The following is a 14,977-nucleotide window of genomic DNA, read 5'->3' as shown; positions in this document are numbered from 1 at the left end:
CTGGAAATAATTATGGGTGGGTTATGTGAATTTTATGCAATTTTTAATGTATTAATGTTTTTTTTTATGAATGGGGTTAGTATCGTTGTATTTACTAATTGCTGATGCAGGTCATGTGTGAAAAAGGGGGAGGGTGAGATGGAGGTATATTTAAAGATTGCCTTTAAGGAGTGATGTGTACGCCTTTGGTAAAGCTTGGAGCGAAACCCGGTCGGGCAGGAATACTAGGCTGCTATTTTTTACCTGATATGCTGATATTTTATCTGCGTTTGTGAGTATAATTAAATACTTTTATATGGTTATTGGCGACGATGTTTCACTATGGGAGTGATTCTTTGATGTTTCCTAGAACTGTCTGTGAAAAAGGAAAAAGTTTGATGGAGTACAAAGAGATTGGATATATTTGATGTACTTGCATGTTCACTTGCACTTGTGAGTATAACAATACATGTACATGTCTGTGAAGGTTCTCATTTATTCATGGTATATCTGTAAAGAATAAATCAAGGCAACTGGACTTACTGTAGATTTCTTGAAAACGTTTCACTAGTTCTTCCAACGAGCTTTCTCAATTCTGAGTGACTGTACAAGAATTCTCTGGTAATAAATATGTAACTGAATAAACATCTGGTAATTATACCCAGCATGGTATCAGAGGTCATTATACCCAGCATGGGGTTGAAGGTGTTGATTTCATTATCCTAATTGGAGTCAGTAGGTGATAATGACCTCCCAGAAAAAGGTGTCAAGACAGCATTGTATGTGGCAGACAATCGATGTCTACCCCCCCCCCCCCCCCCCGCCTCTATTCAAGCTTGGCTTCTCCATTTTTGCGTAGATGGCCTCCTTCACACCTCGTTTGTACCAATCGGTCTCCTTATCCAAAACACGTACTTGACTGTCTTCAAAGGTGTGACCTGTTTCTTTTAGATGTAAGTACACGGCTGAATCTTGACCAGAGGTTTTGGCTCTTCTATGCTGAGCCATACGCTGATGTAGTTCTTGTTTTGTTTCGCCGTTATACAGTTCTGAGCATTCCTCATTGCACTGGACTGCGTACACAATGTTGTCCATCTTGTGTTTAGGCGTTTTTTTTGCCTCAGTGTGTTGCTGGGTTTAAAGCAGACAGGGATGTGATGTTTATTAAAAATCCTTTTGAGTTTCTCAGACACCCCAGCTACATATGGGATAACCATATTCTTGCGTCTGTCATGCTTCTTGCCCTCACTGGTAGTCTTGGTGCTCTTTCTTCTTCTTCCTTCTGTTTTGACAAAGGCCCAATCTGGATACCCACAAGTTTTAAGTGCCTCTCTGAGGTGTTTGAATTCCTTCGCCTTGGCCTTGTGCTGGTGGGGATTTTCTCTGCATGGTGGTGTAGAGTCTGGATGAGTACTTACATCTAAAAGAAACATGCTTTGTTTACATGCTGCAGCAAAGCTGTAAGGGCATGTGACAACAATGCCTGAGCTCTCTCTCATAAATATTTGTGGGTGTGAATAATCTGCCCTTCCCCTCCCCCTGCACTGCATTGCTTGCTCTGCACCAGTGGCGTAGGGATCGCCATAGCAACCATAGCAGTGGCTATGGGGCCCTACGCCACTGGGGGCCCGTCCGACCGCATTCAGTTTTTTTATTTTTTATTTTTTTATTTACACACAGGCAGCCAGGAGGTGGCGTAACTACCGGGGAAGCAGCTGCTTCGGGGCCCGATAGTTTATTTTCAAGTTAGTTAAATATCGATGTCTTAATGTTCAGGGCCCCCTTCACAGCAGCGGTCTTAATGTTCAGGCCCCCTCGCTAATGTGATCTAATCTTACTGTATTCTAAAGTCTCCTGATGTGTCTGGGATTCGAACCCACAACCTCCAAAGTATCAGTGTATCAGTGGCAAAGCATTTACCCTCACAACCATAAAGGCTGCAATACAACTAATAGAAAAAATTTGACACTTCTACTGTTATAGCTGGCTAAGTGTACATCTATGACAGTTGCCCCAACACACCCAGCACTGCTATATCTCTATATGACAGCTATCCCAGCACACTCAGCTCTGCTATATCTCTATATATGAGCAGCTGTCATGTGTATAGATGTACACTTAGCCAGCTATAACAGTAGAAGTCTCATAATTTTTCAGTCGGCAGCAAGGCATCTCTTATGGTCTAGTGGTTAGATGCTTTGCCTCTGATACAGAAGTTCGTGGGTTCGAATCCCAACAGAAACCTTTTCTGAAATACAACCTTTTCTGAAATCTGTGGATGGCACTGTTTAGGGGAGGGGGATCTGTGGATGGCACTGTTTAGGGGAGAGGGATCTGTGGATGGCACTATTTAGGGGAGGGGGATCTGTGGATGGCACTATTTAGGGGAGGGGGATCTGTGGATGGCACTATTTAGGGGAGGGGGATCTGTGGATGGCACTATTTAGGGGAGGGGCATCTGTGGATGGCACTATTTAGGGGAGGGGGATCTGTTGATGGCACTATTTAGGGGAGGGGGATCTCTGGATGGCACTATTTAGGGGAGGGGGATCTGTGGATGGCACGGGGGGGGCCCATAATTTTTTTTTGCTATGGGGACAACCTAACCTAGCATACAGTCACATGATCATCTCCTATCTCACACAGGCAGAAGATCTTCCTGTCACATTGCAGAAACACAGGATAAGTTCTGCTATTTTGCCGCATTTATTTCCAGTTTGGTCTCCTATGACACTTCTACTGTTATAGCTGGCTAAGTGTACATCTATGACAGTTGCCCCAACACACCCAGCACTGCTATATCTCTATATGACAGCTATCCCAGCACACTCAGCTCTGCTATATCTCTATATATGAGCAGCTGTCATGTGTATAGATGTACACTTAGCCAGCTATAACAGTAGAAGTCTCATAATTTTTCAGTCGGCAGCAAGGCATCTCTTATGGTCTAGTGGTTAGATGCTTTGCCTCTGATACAGAAGTTCGTGGGTTCGAATCCCAACAGAAACCTTTTCTGAAATACAACCTTTTCTGAAATCTGTGGATGGCACTGTTTAGGGGAGGGGGATCTGTGGATGGCACTGTTTAGGGGAGAGGGATCTGTGGATGGCACTATTTAGGGGAGGGGGATCTGTGGATGGCACTATTTAGGGGAGGGGGATCTGTGGATGGCACTATTTAGGGGAGGGGGATCTGTGGATGGCACTATTTAGGGGAGGGGCATCTGTGGATGGCACTATTTAGGGGAGGGGGATCTGTTGATGGCACTATTTAGGGGAGGGGGATCTCTGGATGGCACTATTTAGGGGAGGGGGATCTGTGGATGGCACGGGGGGGGCCCATAATTTTTTTTTGCTATGGGGACAACCTAACCTAGCATACAGTCACATGATCATCTCCTATCTCACACAGGCAGAAGATCTTCCTGTCACATTGCAGAAACACAGGATAAGTTCTGCTATTTTGCCGCATTTATTTCCAGTTTGGTCTCCTATGACACTTCTACTGTTATAGCTGGCTAAGTGTACATCTATGACAGTTGCCCCAACACACCCAGCACTGCTATATCTCTATATGACAGCTATCCCAGCACACTCAGCTCTGCTATATCTCTATATATGAGCAGCTGTCATGTGTATAGATGTACACTTAGCCAGCTATAACAGTAGAAGTCTCATAATTTTTCAGTTGGCAGCAAGGCATCTCTTATGGTCTAGTGGTTAGATGCTTTGCCTCTGATACAGAAGGTCGTGGGTTCGAATCCCAGCAGAAACCTTTTCTGAAATACAACCTTTTCTGAAATCTGTGGATGGCACTGTTTAGGGGAGGGGGATCTGTGGATGGCACTATTTAGGGGAGGGCATCTGTGGATGGCACTGTTTAGGGGAGAGGGATCTGTGGATGGCACTATTTAGGGGAGGGGGATCTGTGGATGGCACTATTTAGGGGAGGGGGATCTGTGGATGGCACTATTTAGGGGAGGGGGATCTGTGGATGGCACTATTTAGGGGAGGGGCATCTGTGGATGGCACTATTTAGGGGAGGGGGATCAGTTGATGGCACTATTTAGGGGAGGGGGATCTCTGGATGGCACTATTTAGGGGAGGGGGATCTGTGGATGGCACGGGGGGGGCCCATAATTTTTTTTTGCTATGGGGCCCATGCATTTCTAGCTACGCCCCTGCTCTGCACAACCTAACCTAGCATACAGTCACATGATCATCTCCTATCTCACACAGGCAGAAGATCTTCCTGTCACATTGCAGAAACACAGGATAAGTTCTGCTATTTTGCCGCATTTATTTCCAGTTTGGTCTCCTTTCCAGTGTGGTTAAATGGATGTCAAACTTGATGTGAACCCATCCTAAGGGCCCATTCAGACAAACATATGGCTGTGGTGCCCGTATTGCAGAACCCAAGTAGTGGTATGCAAAACATGGTCACTAGAGATGAGCGAATCGCAGCTGACAAAGTGGATTTCGAATTTCCTTGCGCTTCGTGGTAACAAATCACAATTTTCCTAAAATGGCGGCTACACGTGTGAGGACTGAGGACATGGGGCATGGAACTCTGGGAAGGCAGGATCACTCAGATTGACATGCCTAAATGCAGCCAATCAGCAACGAGCCAGCCCTGTGATGTCACATCCCTATAAATACACAGTAATCCAAACCAACAGCTCACGGTCCTATCTCGCATGCACGAGAAAGGGGAGGGATCCCCACCACAAAATCCAAATCAAAAATTCCCAGCTGCCTTGCTTGCTTAAATCTTATATCTTTATTATCAAAAAAATTGTCCTCTAATGGGACGCATTTCAGCACATGTAGCCTTCCTCAGCCATATCACAAATGACAATACATTCCATTTTCTACAGACAGGTCTAAAAATATTGGGACATCGACAAAATTGTAATTTTTTTGGCTCTATACACCACGACAATGGATATGAAATTAAATGAACAAGATGTGCTTTAAATGCAGACTGTCAGCTTTAATTTGAGGGTATTTACATCCAAATCAAGTGAACGGTGTAGGAATTACAACAGTTTGCATATATGCCTCCCACTTGTTAAGGAACCAAAAGTAATGGGACAATTGGCTTCTCAGCTGTTCCATGGCCAGGTGTGTGTTATTCCCTCATTATCCCAATTACAATGAGCAGATAAAAGGTCCAGAGTTCATTTCAAGTGTCCTATTTGCATTTGGAATCTGTTGCTGTCAACTTTCAAGATGAATTCCAAAGAGCTGGCACTATCAGTGAAGCAAGCCATCATTAGACTGAAAAAACAAAACAAACACATCAGAGAGATAGCAAAAACATTAGGCATGGCCAAAACAACTGTTTGGAACACGAAAAGACTCGTAAGACCACGGAAAACAACTGGTGGATGACCGAAGAATTCTTTCCCTGGTGAAGAAAACCCCCTTCTCAAAAGTTGGCCAGATCAAGAACACTCTCCAGGAGGTAGGTGTATGTGTGTCAAAGTCAACAATAAAGAGAAGACTTCACCAGAGTGAATACAGAGGGTTCACCACAAGATGTAAACCATTGGTGAGCCTCAAAAACAGGGAGGCCAGATTAGAGTTTGCCAAACGACATCTAAAAATGCCTTCCAAGTTCTGGAACAACATCCTATGGACAGATGAGACCAAGATCAACATGTACCAGAGTGATGGGAAGAGAAGAGTATGGAGAAGGAAAGGAACTGCTTATGATCCTAAGCATACCACCTCATCAGTTACAGCATTGTGGTGAAAGTGTCACGGTGTGGGCATGTATGGCTGCCAATGGAACTGGTTCTCTTGTATTTATTGATGATGTGACTACTGACAAAAGCAGCAGGATGAATTCTGAAGTGTTTCGGGCAATATTATCTTCTCATATTCAGCCAAATGCTTCAGAACTAGGGATGAGCGAACTCGAATTGTATAGTTCGGGTTCGTACCGAATTTTGGGGTGTCCGTGACACGGACCCGAACCCGAACATTTTTGTAAAAGTCCGGGTTCGGGTTCGGTGTTCGGCGCTTTCTTGGCGCTTTTTGAAAGGCTGCAAAGCAGCTAATCAACAAGCGTCATACTACTTGCCCCAAGAGGCCATCACAGCCTTGCCTACTATTGGCATGGCTGTGATTGGCCAGTGCAGCATGTAACCCAGCCTCTATATAAGCTTGGGTCACGTAGCGCTGCACGTCACTCTGCTGATTCAAGCATAGGGAGAGGTTGCTGCTGCGACGTTAGGGCGAGATTAGGCAGATTAACTCCTCCAAAAAACTTCATTCTGTGATCGATCTGCAGCTGTGGATCATTGAAGTGCTAATATCGACTTGCTCACTTTTTTGAGGCTGCCTAGAGCGTTTTTAGATCACTTTAGTCTGTGGTGATCGGCGGCCATTTTGTGGCTTGTGGTGCGCCAGCACAAGCTATCACCAAGTGTATTTAACCATCAATAGTGTGGTTATTTTTTGCTATATCCTACATCAGCTGCAGGCTGAGCCTGTGTCACCGAAGTGCATTTAACCATCAACAGTCTGGTTATTTTTTGGCCATATACTACATCAGCTGCAGGCTGAGCCTGTGTCACCGAAGTGCATTTAACCATCAACAGGCAGGTTATTTTTTGGCCATAAACTACATCTGGTGCAGGCTGAGCCTGTGTCACCCAAGTGCATTTAACCATCAATAGTGTGGTTATTTTTTGGCCATATACTACATCAGGGGCAAGTTGAGCCTGTCACCCAGCGCCTAAAAAATAGACCTGACGTTTCTATTCATCTAAATTTGTACTGTTTTAGCTGGTCAAGTTATTTGTAGTGACCGTAAAAGCACAGTTTTTGTTCTGGGTTGAAAAACTATTCCCAAATTTGCCATTCTCCAAATAACTAGTTTCTGCTATATGAGGCCTACTTGAAATCTATCCCAAAAAGGATATCTTACATTGAAGGTGCTGATAGTGTCATTCAGAAAAACTTAACACACACGCTACTGTGCAGATAGAAGTCTAATTCTGTGATTAAACCTATACCTGTCACACAGCGCAAAAAAAAACAGGCCTCACATTTCTATTCAACCAAATCTGTACTGTTTTAGCTGGTCAAGTTATTTGTAGTGACCGTAAAAGCACATTTTTTGTTCTGGGTTGAAAAACTATTCCCAAATTTGCCATTCTCAAAATAACTAGTTTCTGCTATATGAGGCCTACTTGAAATCTATCCCAAAAAGGATATCTTACATTGAAGGTGCTGATAGTGTCATTCAGAAAAACCTAACACACAGTCTCTTATGCTGTTTGAAGACTCTGCTGCCAGGGTTTCCCAAGGGCATCCACCTAGCCCTTCCCCAGGGGTGGAAGAGATAGAATGCACTAACGCACAACCACTTATTTTTCCTGATGATGAGGACATGGGAATACCACCTCAGCACGTCTCTGATGATGACGAAACACAGGTGCCAACTGCTGCGTCTTTCTGCAGTGTGCAGACTGAACAGGAGGTCAGGGATCAAGACTGGGTGGAAGACGATGCAGGGGACGATGAGGTCCTAGACCCCACATGGAATGAAGGTCGTGCCACTGACTTTCAGAGTTCGGAGGAAGAGGCAGTGGTGAGACCGAGCCAACAGCGTAGCAAAAGAGGGAGCAGTGGGCAAAATCAGAACACCCGCCGCCAAGAGACTCCGCCTGCTACTGACCGCCGCCATCTGGGACCGAGCACCCCAAAGGCAGCTTCAAGGAGTTCCCTGGCATGGCACTTCTTCAAACAATGTGCTGACGACAAGACCCGAATAGTTTGCACGATGTGCCATCAGAGCCTGAAACGAGGCATTAACGTTCTGAACCTTAGCACAACCTGCATGACCAGGCACCTGCATGCAAAGCATGAACTGCAGTGGAGTAAACACCTTAAAAACAAGGAACTCACTCAGGCTCCCCCTGCTACCTCTTCTGCTGCTGCCGCCGCCTCGGCCTCTTCTTCTGCTGCCGCCGCCTCGGCCTCTTCCTCTGCCTCTGGAGGAACGTTGGCACCTGCCGCCCAGCAAACATGGGATGTACCACCAACACCACCACCTGCGTCACCAAGCATCTCAACCATGTCACACGGCAGCGTTCAGCTCTCCATCTCACAAACATTTGAGAGAAAGCGTAAATTCCCACCTAGCCACCCTCGATCCCTGGCCCTGAATGCCAGCATTTCTAAACTACTGGCCTATGAAATGCTGTCATTTAGGCTGGTGGACACACACAGCTTCAAACAGCTCATGTCGCTTGCTGTCCCACAGTATGTTGTTCCCAGCCGGCACTACTTCTCCAAGAGAGCCGTGCCTTCCCTGCACAAACAAGTGTCCGATAAAATCAAGTGTGCACTGCGCAACGCCATCTGTGACAAGGTCCACCTAACCACAGATACGTGGACCAGTAAGCACGGCCAGGGACGCTATATCTCCCTAACTGCACACTGGGTAAATGTAGTGGCGGCTGGGCCCCAGGCGGAGAGCACGTCCTTCCGCTGCCAAGGATCGCAGGGCAACCTGTGCACACCCCTCCACGTACTGACTGATGGTTCGGCCCCATTCAACTTCTGGGTCTCCAAATTGTCCACGTGGCCAGAGCTAGCCTTTTATGCCTTGGAGGTGCTGGCCTGCCCGGCGGCCAGCGTTTTGTCTGAACGTGTATTCAGCAAGGCAGGGGGCGTCATTACAGACAAACGCAGCCGCCTGTCTACAGCCAATGTGGACAAGCTGACGTTCATAAAAATGAACCAGGCATGGATCCCACAGGACCTGTCCATCCCTTGTGCAGATTAGATATTAACTACATCCCCTTAACAATATATTATTCTACTCCAGGGCACTTCCTCATTCAAATACTATTTTTATTTTCATTTTACCATTATATTGCGGGGCAACCCAAAGTTGAATGAACCTCTCCTCTCTCTGGGTGCCGGGGCCTAAATGTTTGACAGTGGCCTGTTCCAGTGGTGGGTGACGTGAAGCCTGATTCTCTGCTATGACATGAAGACTGATTCTGCGCTGACATAAGGCCAGATTCTCTGTTACGGGACCTCTCTCCTCTGTCTGGGTGCCGGGGCCTAAATATGTGACAGTGGCCTGTTCCAGTGGTGGGTGACGTGAAGCCTGATTCTCTGCTATGACATGAAGACAGATTCTGTGCTGACATAAGGCCAGATTCTCTGTTACGGGACCTCTCTCCTCTGCCTGGGTGCCGGGGCCTAAATGTGTGACAGTGGCCTGTTCTAGTGGTGGGTGACGTGAAGCCTGATTCTCTGCTATGACATGAAGACAGATTCTGTGCTGACATAAGGCCAGATTCTCTGTTACGGGACCTCTCTCCTCTGTCTGGGTGCCGGGGCCTAAATATGTGACAGTGGCCTGTTCCAGTGGTGGGTGACGTGAAGCCGGATTCTCTGCTATGACATGAAGACAGATTCTGTGCTGACATAAGGCCAGATTCTCTGTTACGGAACCTCTCTCCTCTGCCTGGGTGCCTGGGCCTAAATATGTGACAGTGGCCTGTTCCAGTGGTGGGTGACGTGAAGCCTGATTCTCTGCTATGACATGAAGACTGATTCTGCGCTGACATAAGGCCAGATTCTCTGTTACGGGACCTCTCTCCTCTGTCTGGGTGTCGGGGCCTAAATATGTGACAGTGGCCTGTTCCAGTGGTGGGTGACGTGAAGCCTGATTCTCTGCTATGACATGAAGACAGATTCTGTGCTGACATAAGGCCAGATTCTCTGTTACGGGACCTCTCTCCTCTGTCTGGGTGCCGGGGCCTAAATATGTGACAGTGGCCTGTTCCAGTGGTGGGTGACGTGAAGCCTGATTCTCTGCTATGACATGAAGACAGATTCTGTGCTGACATAAGGCCAGATTCTCTGTTACGGGACCTCTCTCCTCTGCCTGGGTGCCGGGGCCTAAATGTGTGACAGTGGCCTGTTCCAGTGGTGGGTGACGTGAAGCCTGATTCTCTGCTATGACATGAAGACAGATTCTGTGCTGACATAAGGCCAGATTCTCTGTTACGGGACCTCTCTCCTCTGTCTGGGTGCCGGGGCCTAAATATGTGACAGTGGCCTGTTCCAGTGGTGGGTGACGTGAAGCCTGATTCTCTGCTATGACATGAAGACAGATTCTGTGCTGACATAAGGCCAGATTCTCTGTTACGGGACCTCTCTCCTCTGTCTGGGTGCCGGGGCCTAAATATGTGACAGGGGCCTGTTCCAGTGGTGGGTGAAGTGAATCCTGATTCTCTGCTATGACATGAAGACAGATTCTGTGCTGACATAAGGCCAGATTCTCTGTTACCGGACCTCTCTCCTCTGTCTGGGTGCCGGGGCCTAAATATGTGACAGTGGCCTGTTCCAGTGGTGGGTGACGTGAAGCCTGATTCTCTGCTATGACATGAAGACAGATTCTGTGCTGACATAAGGCCAGATTCTCTGTTACGGGACCTCTCTCCTCTGCCTGGGTCTAAATATGTGACAGTGGCCTGTTCCAGTGGTGGTGTGACGTGAAGCCTGATTCTCTGCTATGACATGAAGACTGATTCTGCGCTGACATGAAGCCAGATTCTATGCTATGGCATGAAGAGACTGATTCTCTGCTGACATGAAGCCAGATTCTTTGCTATGGCATGAAGAGACTGATTCTCTGCTGACGTGAAGCCAGATTCTCTGCTATGGGACCTCTGTCCAATTGATATTGGTTAATTTTTATTTTTTTAATTTTTATTTTAATTCATTTCCCTATCCACATTTATTTGCAGGGGATTTACCTACATGTTGCTGCCTTTTGCAGCCCTCTAGCTCTTTCCTGGGCTGTTTTACAGCCTTTTTAGTGCCCAAAAGTTCGGGTCCCTATTGACTTCAATGGGGTTCGGGTTCGGGACGAAGTTCGGATCCCGAACCCGAACATTTCCGGGAAGTTCGGCCAAACTTCTCGAACCCGAACATCCAGGTGTTCGCTCAACTCCATTCAGAACTCATTGGATGGCACTTCACAGTGCAGATGGACAATGACCCAAAGCATACTGCAAAAGCAACCAAAGAGTTTTTTAAGGGAAAGAAGTGGAATGTTATGCAATGGCCAAGTCAATTACCTGACCTGAATCCGATTGAGCATGCATTTCACTTGCTGAAGACAAAACTGAAGGGAAAATGCCGGAGCTGAAGACAGTTGCAGTAGGGGCCTGGCAGAGCATCACCAGGGATGAAACCCAGCGTCTCTGGTGATGTCTATGCGTTCCAGATTTCAGGCTTTAATTGACTGCAAAGGATTTGCAACCAAGTATTAAAAAGTGAAAGTTTGATTTATGATTATTATTCTGTCCCATTACTTTTGGTCCCTTAACAAGTGGGAGGCACATATGCAAACTGTTGTAATTCCTACACCGTTCACCTGATTTGGATGTACAGTACAGACCAAAAGTTTGGACACACCTTCTCGTTCAAAGAGTTTTCTTTATTTTCATGACTATGAAAATTGTAGATTCACACTGAAGGCATCAAAACTATGAATTAACACATGTGGAATTATATACATAACAAACAAGTGTGAAACAACTGAAAATATGTCATATTCTAGGTTCTTCAAAGTAGCCACCTTTTGCTTTGATATCTGCTTTGCACACTCTTGGCATTCTCTTGATGAGCTTCAAGAGGTAGTCCCCTGAAATGGTTCACTTCACAGGTGTGCCCTGTCAGGTTTAATAAGTGGGATTTCTTGCCTTATAAATGGGGTTGGGACCATCAGTTGCGTTGAGGAGAAGTCAGGTGGATACACAGCTGATAGTCCTACTGAATAGACTGTTAGAATTAGTATTATGGCAAGAAAAAAGCAGCTAAGTAAAGAAAAACGAGTGGCCATCATTACTTTAAGAAATGAAGGTCAGTCAGTCAGCCGAAAAATTGGGAAAACTTTGAAAGTAAGGGCTATTTGACCATGAAGGCGAGTGATGGGGTGCTGCGCCAGATGATCTGGCCTCCACAGTCACCGGACCTGAACCTAATCGAGATGGTTTGGGGTGAGCTGGACCGCAGAGTGAAGGCAAAAGGGCCAACAAGTGCTAAGCATCTCTGGGAACTCCTGCAAGACTGTTGGAAGACCATTTCAGGGGACTACCTCTTGAAGCTCGTCAATAGAATGCCAAGAGTGTGCAAAGCAGTAATCAAAGCAAAAGGTGGCTACTTTGAAGAACCTAGAATATGACATATTTTCTGTTGTTTCACACTTGTTTGTTATGTATATAATTCCACATGTGTTAATTCATAGTTTTGATGCCTTCATAGTCATGAAAATAAAGAAAACTCTTTGAATGAGAAGGTGTGTCCAAATTTTTGGTCTGTACTGTAAATACCCTCAAATTAAAGCTGACAGTCTGCAGTTAAAGCACATCTTGTTTGTTTCATTTCAAATCCATTGTAGTGGCGTATAGAGCCAACATTTTTAGAATTGTGTCAATGTCCCAATATTTATGGACCTGACTGTAGGTATCCAATCACATGACATGCTTATGACATCATCAAATGACCAATCAATTGAACTAATGCAACCTGGCGTGAAACATCACGTGACTAAGTCATTTCACCTGAACTCTGATTTCATATAGAAACATCATTCCATTATCATAGTGCTGCCGCCTGTGAAGAAAATACATCACAATAAATATCAAATCCATAAAAAATCCTTAAAATGCCATAACTTCATAATCCTTATTTAGACCTCTGGGCTGCAGTGTATCTAAAGTGTGTATCCAGAATGCTTACGTCCTTAATAAAAGTTTTTTTATATCACCTCCTCTTCGTGGAGGGCCAACCTGCTCTATCACCTGGTATTTTAACTGTGAAATAGAATGCCTGCAATTCGCAAAAGTGGAAGGGTATCGGTAGCAGTAGATGTTTCTTGCGAATTGTTGACTTGTGCTTACAAATCCAGTTTCTAATGGATTGCATGGTCTCTCCTATATATAAAAAAACGCAAGGGCATTTAATCGGATATATAGCATTAGATGTATCACAAGTGTAGTAACCCCTGATCCTGTAAGATTTCCCTATGTGTGGATAATAAAAATACGGGCCCTTCGCCACATTGGATCACTGCATACAGTGCAGACACGTAAAAGTTCCGGTTTTCTGTTGTATCAAGGTTCTCTGAACCTGATTTCCTCTTATGCTTCCTATGTCTGCATATCAACTGATCTCTCAAGTTGGAATTTCGTTTGTTACAAATAAGTGGTGGATTCTGGAACTCTTTAACCCCTGGGTATGCCGTTCTTTTGTGTCTGTTGTTGCATCGCCGATTCCTTCGCTTTTGTTAATAATTCTGGGGGGTAATTTCTCTCAAACAATCTAGATGTTATTTCTTCCATTCTTCTTTGTTGGTTTAAGGGGTCTGTCACTATCTTTTTAACCCTCATGTATTGAGACTTGGGTATGGCCTTCTTCGTACCTGGTGGATGAGAGCTTTGATAGTGCAAGATACTATTCCTATCTGTTTTCTACCTAAAGAGATCTGTATTTAAATATTCATCTTTATTTTTTATTACCACCATGACTAAAAAAGAGACACATTCCTGATTGTACATCATAGTGAATTTAAGTTCTTCCTAGATCCAATTTAGGTATTCAAAGAAAAGGAGAAGTGACTTGCGTGGCCCCGCCCATACACAAAAAACTTCATCAATAAATCTTTTCCATGTGTATACATATTTCTGAAACAATTTGTGAGAATATATGAATTGTGGTTCAAAAGATGACATATACGCATTTGCGTAGGGCGGGGCGACATTCGAGTCCATCGCCGATCCCCGTTTCTGCAGATAAAAATCATCACCAAACAAAAAGTAATTCTCATGTAAGACCAGTTGTAACAAATCCCTAAAAAATTCCTGCTGATTTTTAAAATAATAACTTGATTGTAATAGGGCTAGAGTGGCATCCATGCCCTTGCTGTGCTCTATCGATGTGCACAAACTGATTACGTCAATCGTTACCAGCCAACTATCTCCAGGGATAATCCCCAGCTCCTTTATGGTTTTAAAAAAATGTGTTGTAGGAAAGACAAAGTATTTTTCACTAATGGCGTCAACACCTTCTCCAGGACTGTTGCTAGGAGGGATAGTATTGAGTTCACAGAAGCCACAATGGGGAGACCCGTTGAATTATCCAGAGTTTTATGAACTTTGGGAAGCACATAAAATACCGGAGCCACCGGCGAATAGTTAATGAAAAAATCATATAGTTTTTTATCTATCACTCCCCGGTCAATATAGCCTTTTAACATATTAAGGATTTTATTATTTATGTCAAACATGGGATTACAATTCAGTTTTTGATATGTATTACCATCCGACAATTGTCGATCGATCTCCCTAATATATCCTATCCTATCCATGATGACAATTGAACCCCCTTTATCCGCGGGTTTAATCACCAGGGAATCATCTCGCATTAAATCACATATTGCTTGTTTTTCAGAGACTGAAATATTCTGGGCTATATGTAAGTCTCCTTTTTTTGTTCAGGTCCATCTCCTGGTGTACATCCTGGGTCACTAGATGAACAAAAGTCTCTACTGGATGATAAACCTTAGGGGGAGTGTAGGAACCTTTAAGTCTCAGATTCAAGTCTGTTAGTTTAATCACATCATCACTACCACCTTCTCCCACATCATTTTCCAGTATCCCTTGCATTAAATCTTTCAAGGAAATGTGTGCTTTTAGTCTTATCCTGCGGAACAATTGCTGGAGGTCTATGTCCATTTGGAATGTATTGAACCTATTCACGGGGCTAAATGAAAGACCTTTCTCCAGTGTCTGTGTTATCACACTGTCAAGACACTTTGAGGATAAGTTAATAACTAGAGAGGGTTGCCTACCTGAGACAACGTCAGTACTGGCTGTTGAGGTTGGCGCATCTCCGGACCTCCGATGCTTTCGGCCCGTCCGGCGTTTCCTCAGGGTGGACGCCGTCCTCTGCTTCAT

The sequence above is a fragment of the Bufo bufo genome, chromosome 2, assembly GCF_905171765.1.
Source record: "Bufo bufo chromosome 2, aBufBuf1.1, whole genome shotgun sequence".
Classification (NCBI taxonomy): Eukaryota; Metazoa; Chordata; class Amphibia; order Anura; family Bufonidae; genus Bufo; species Bufo bufo.
This window is presented reverse-complemented; position numbering follows the sequence as displayed.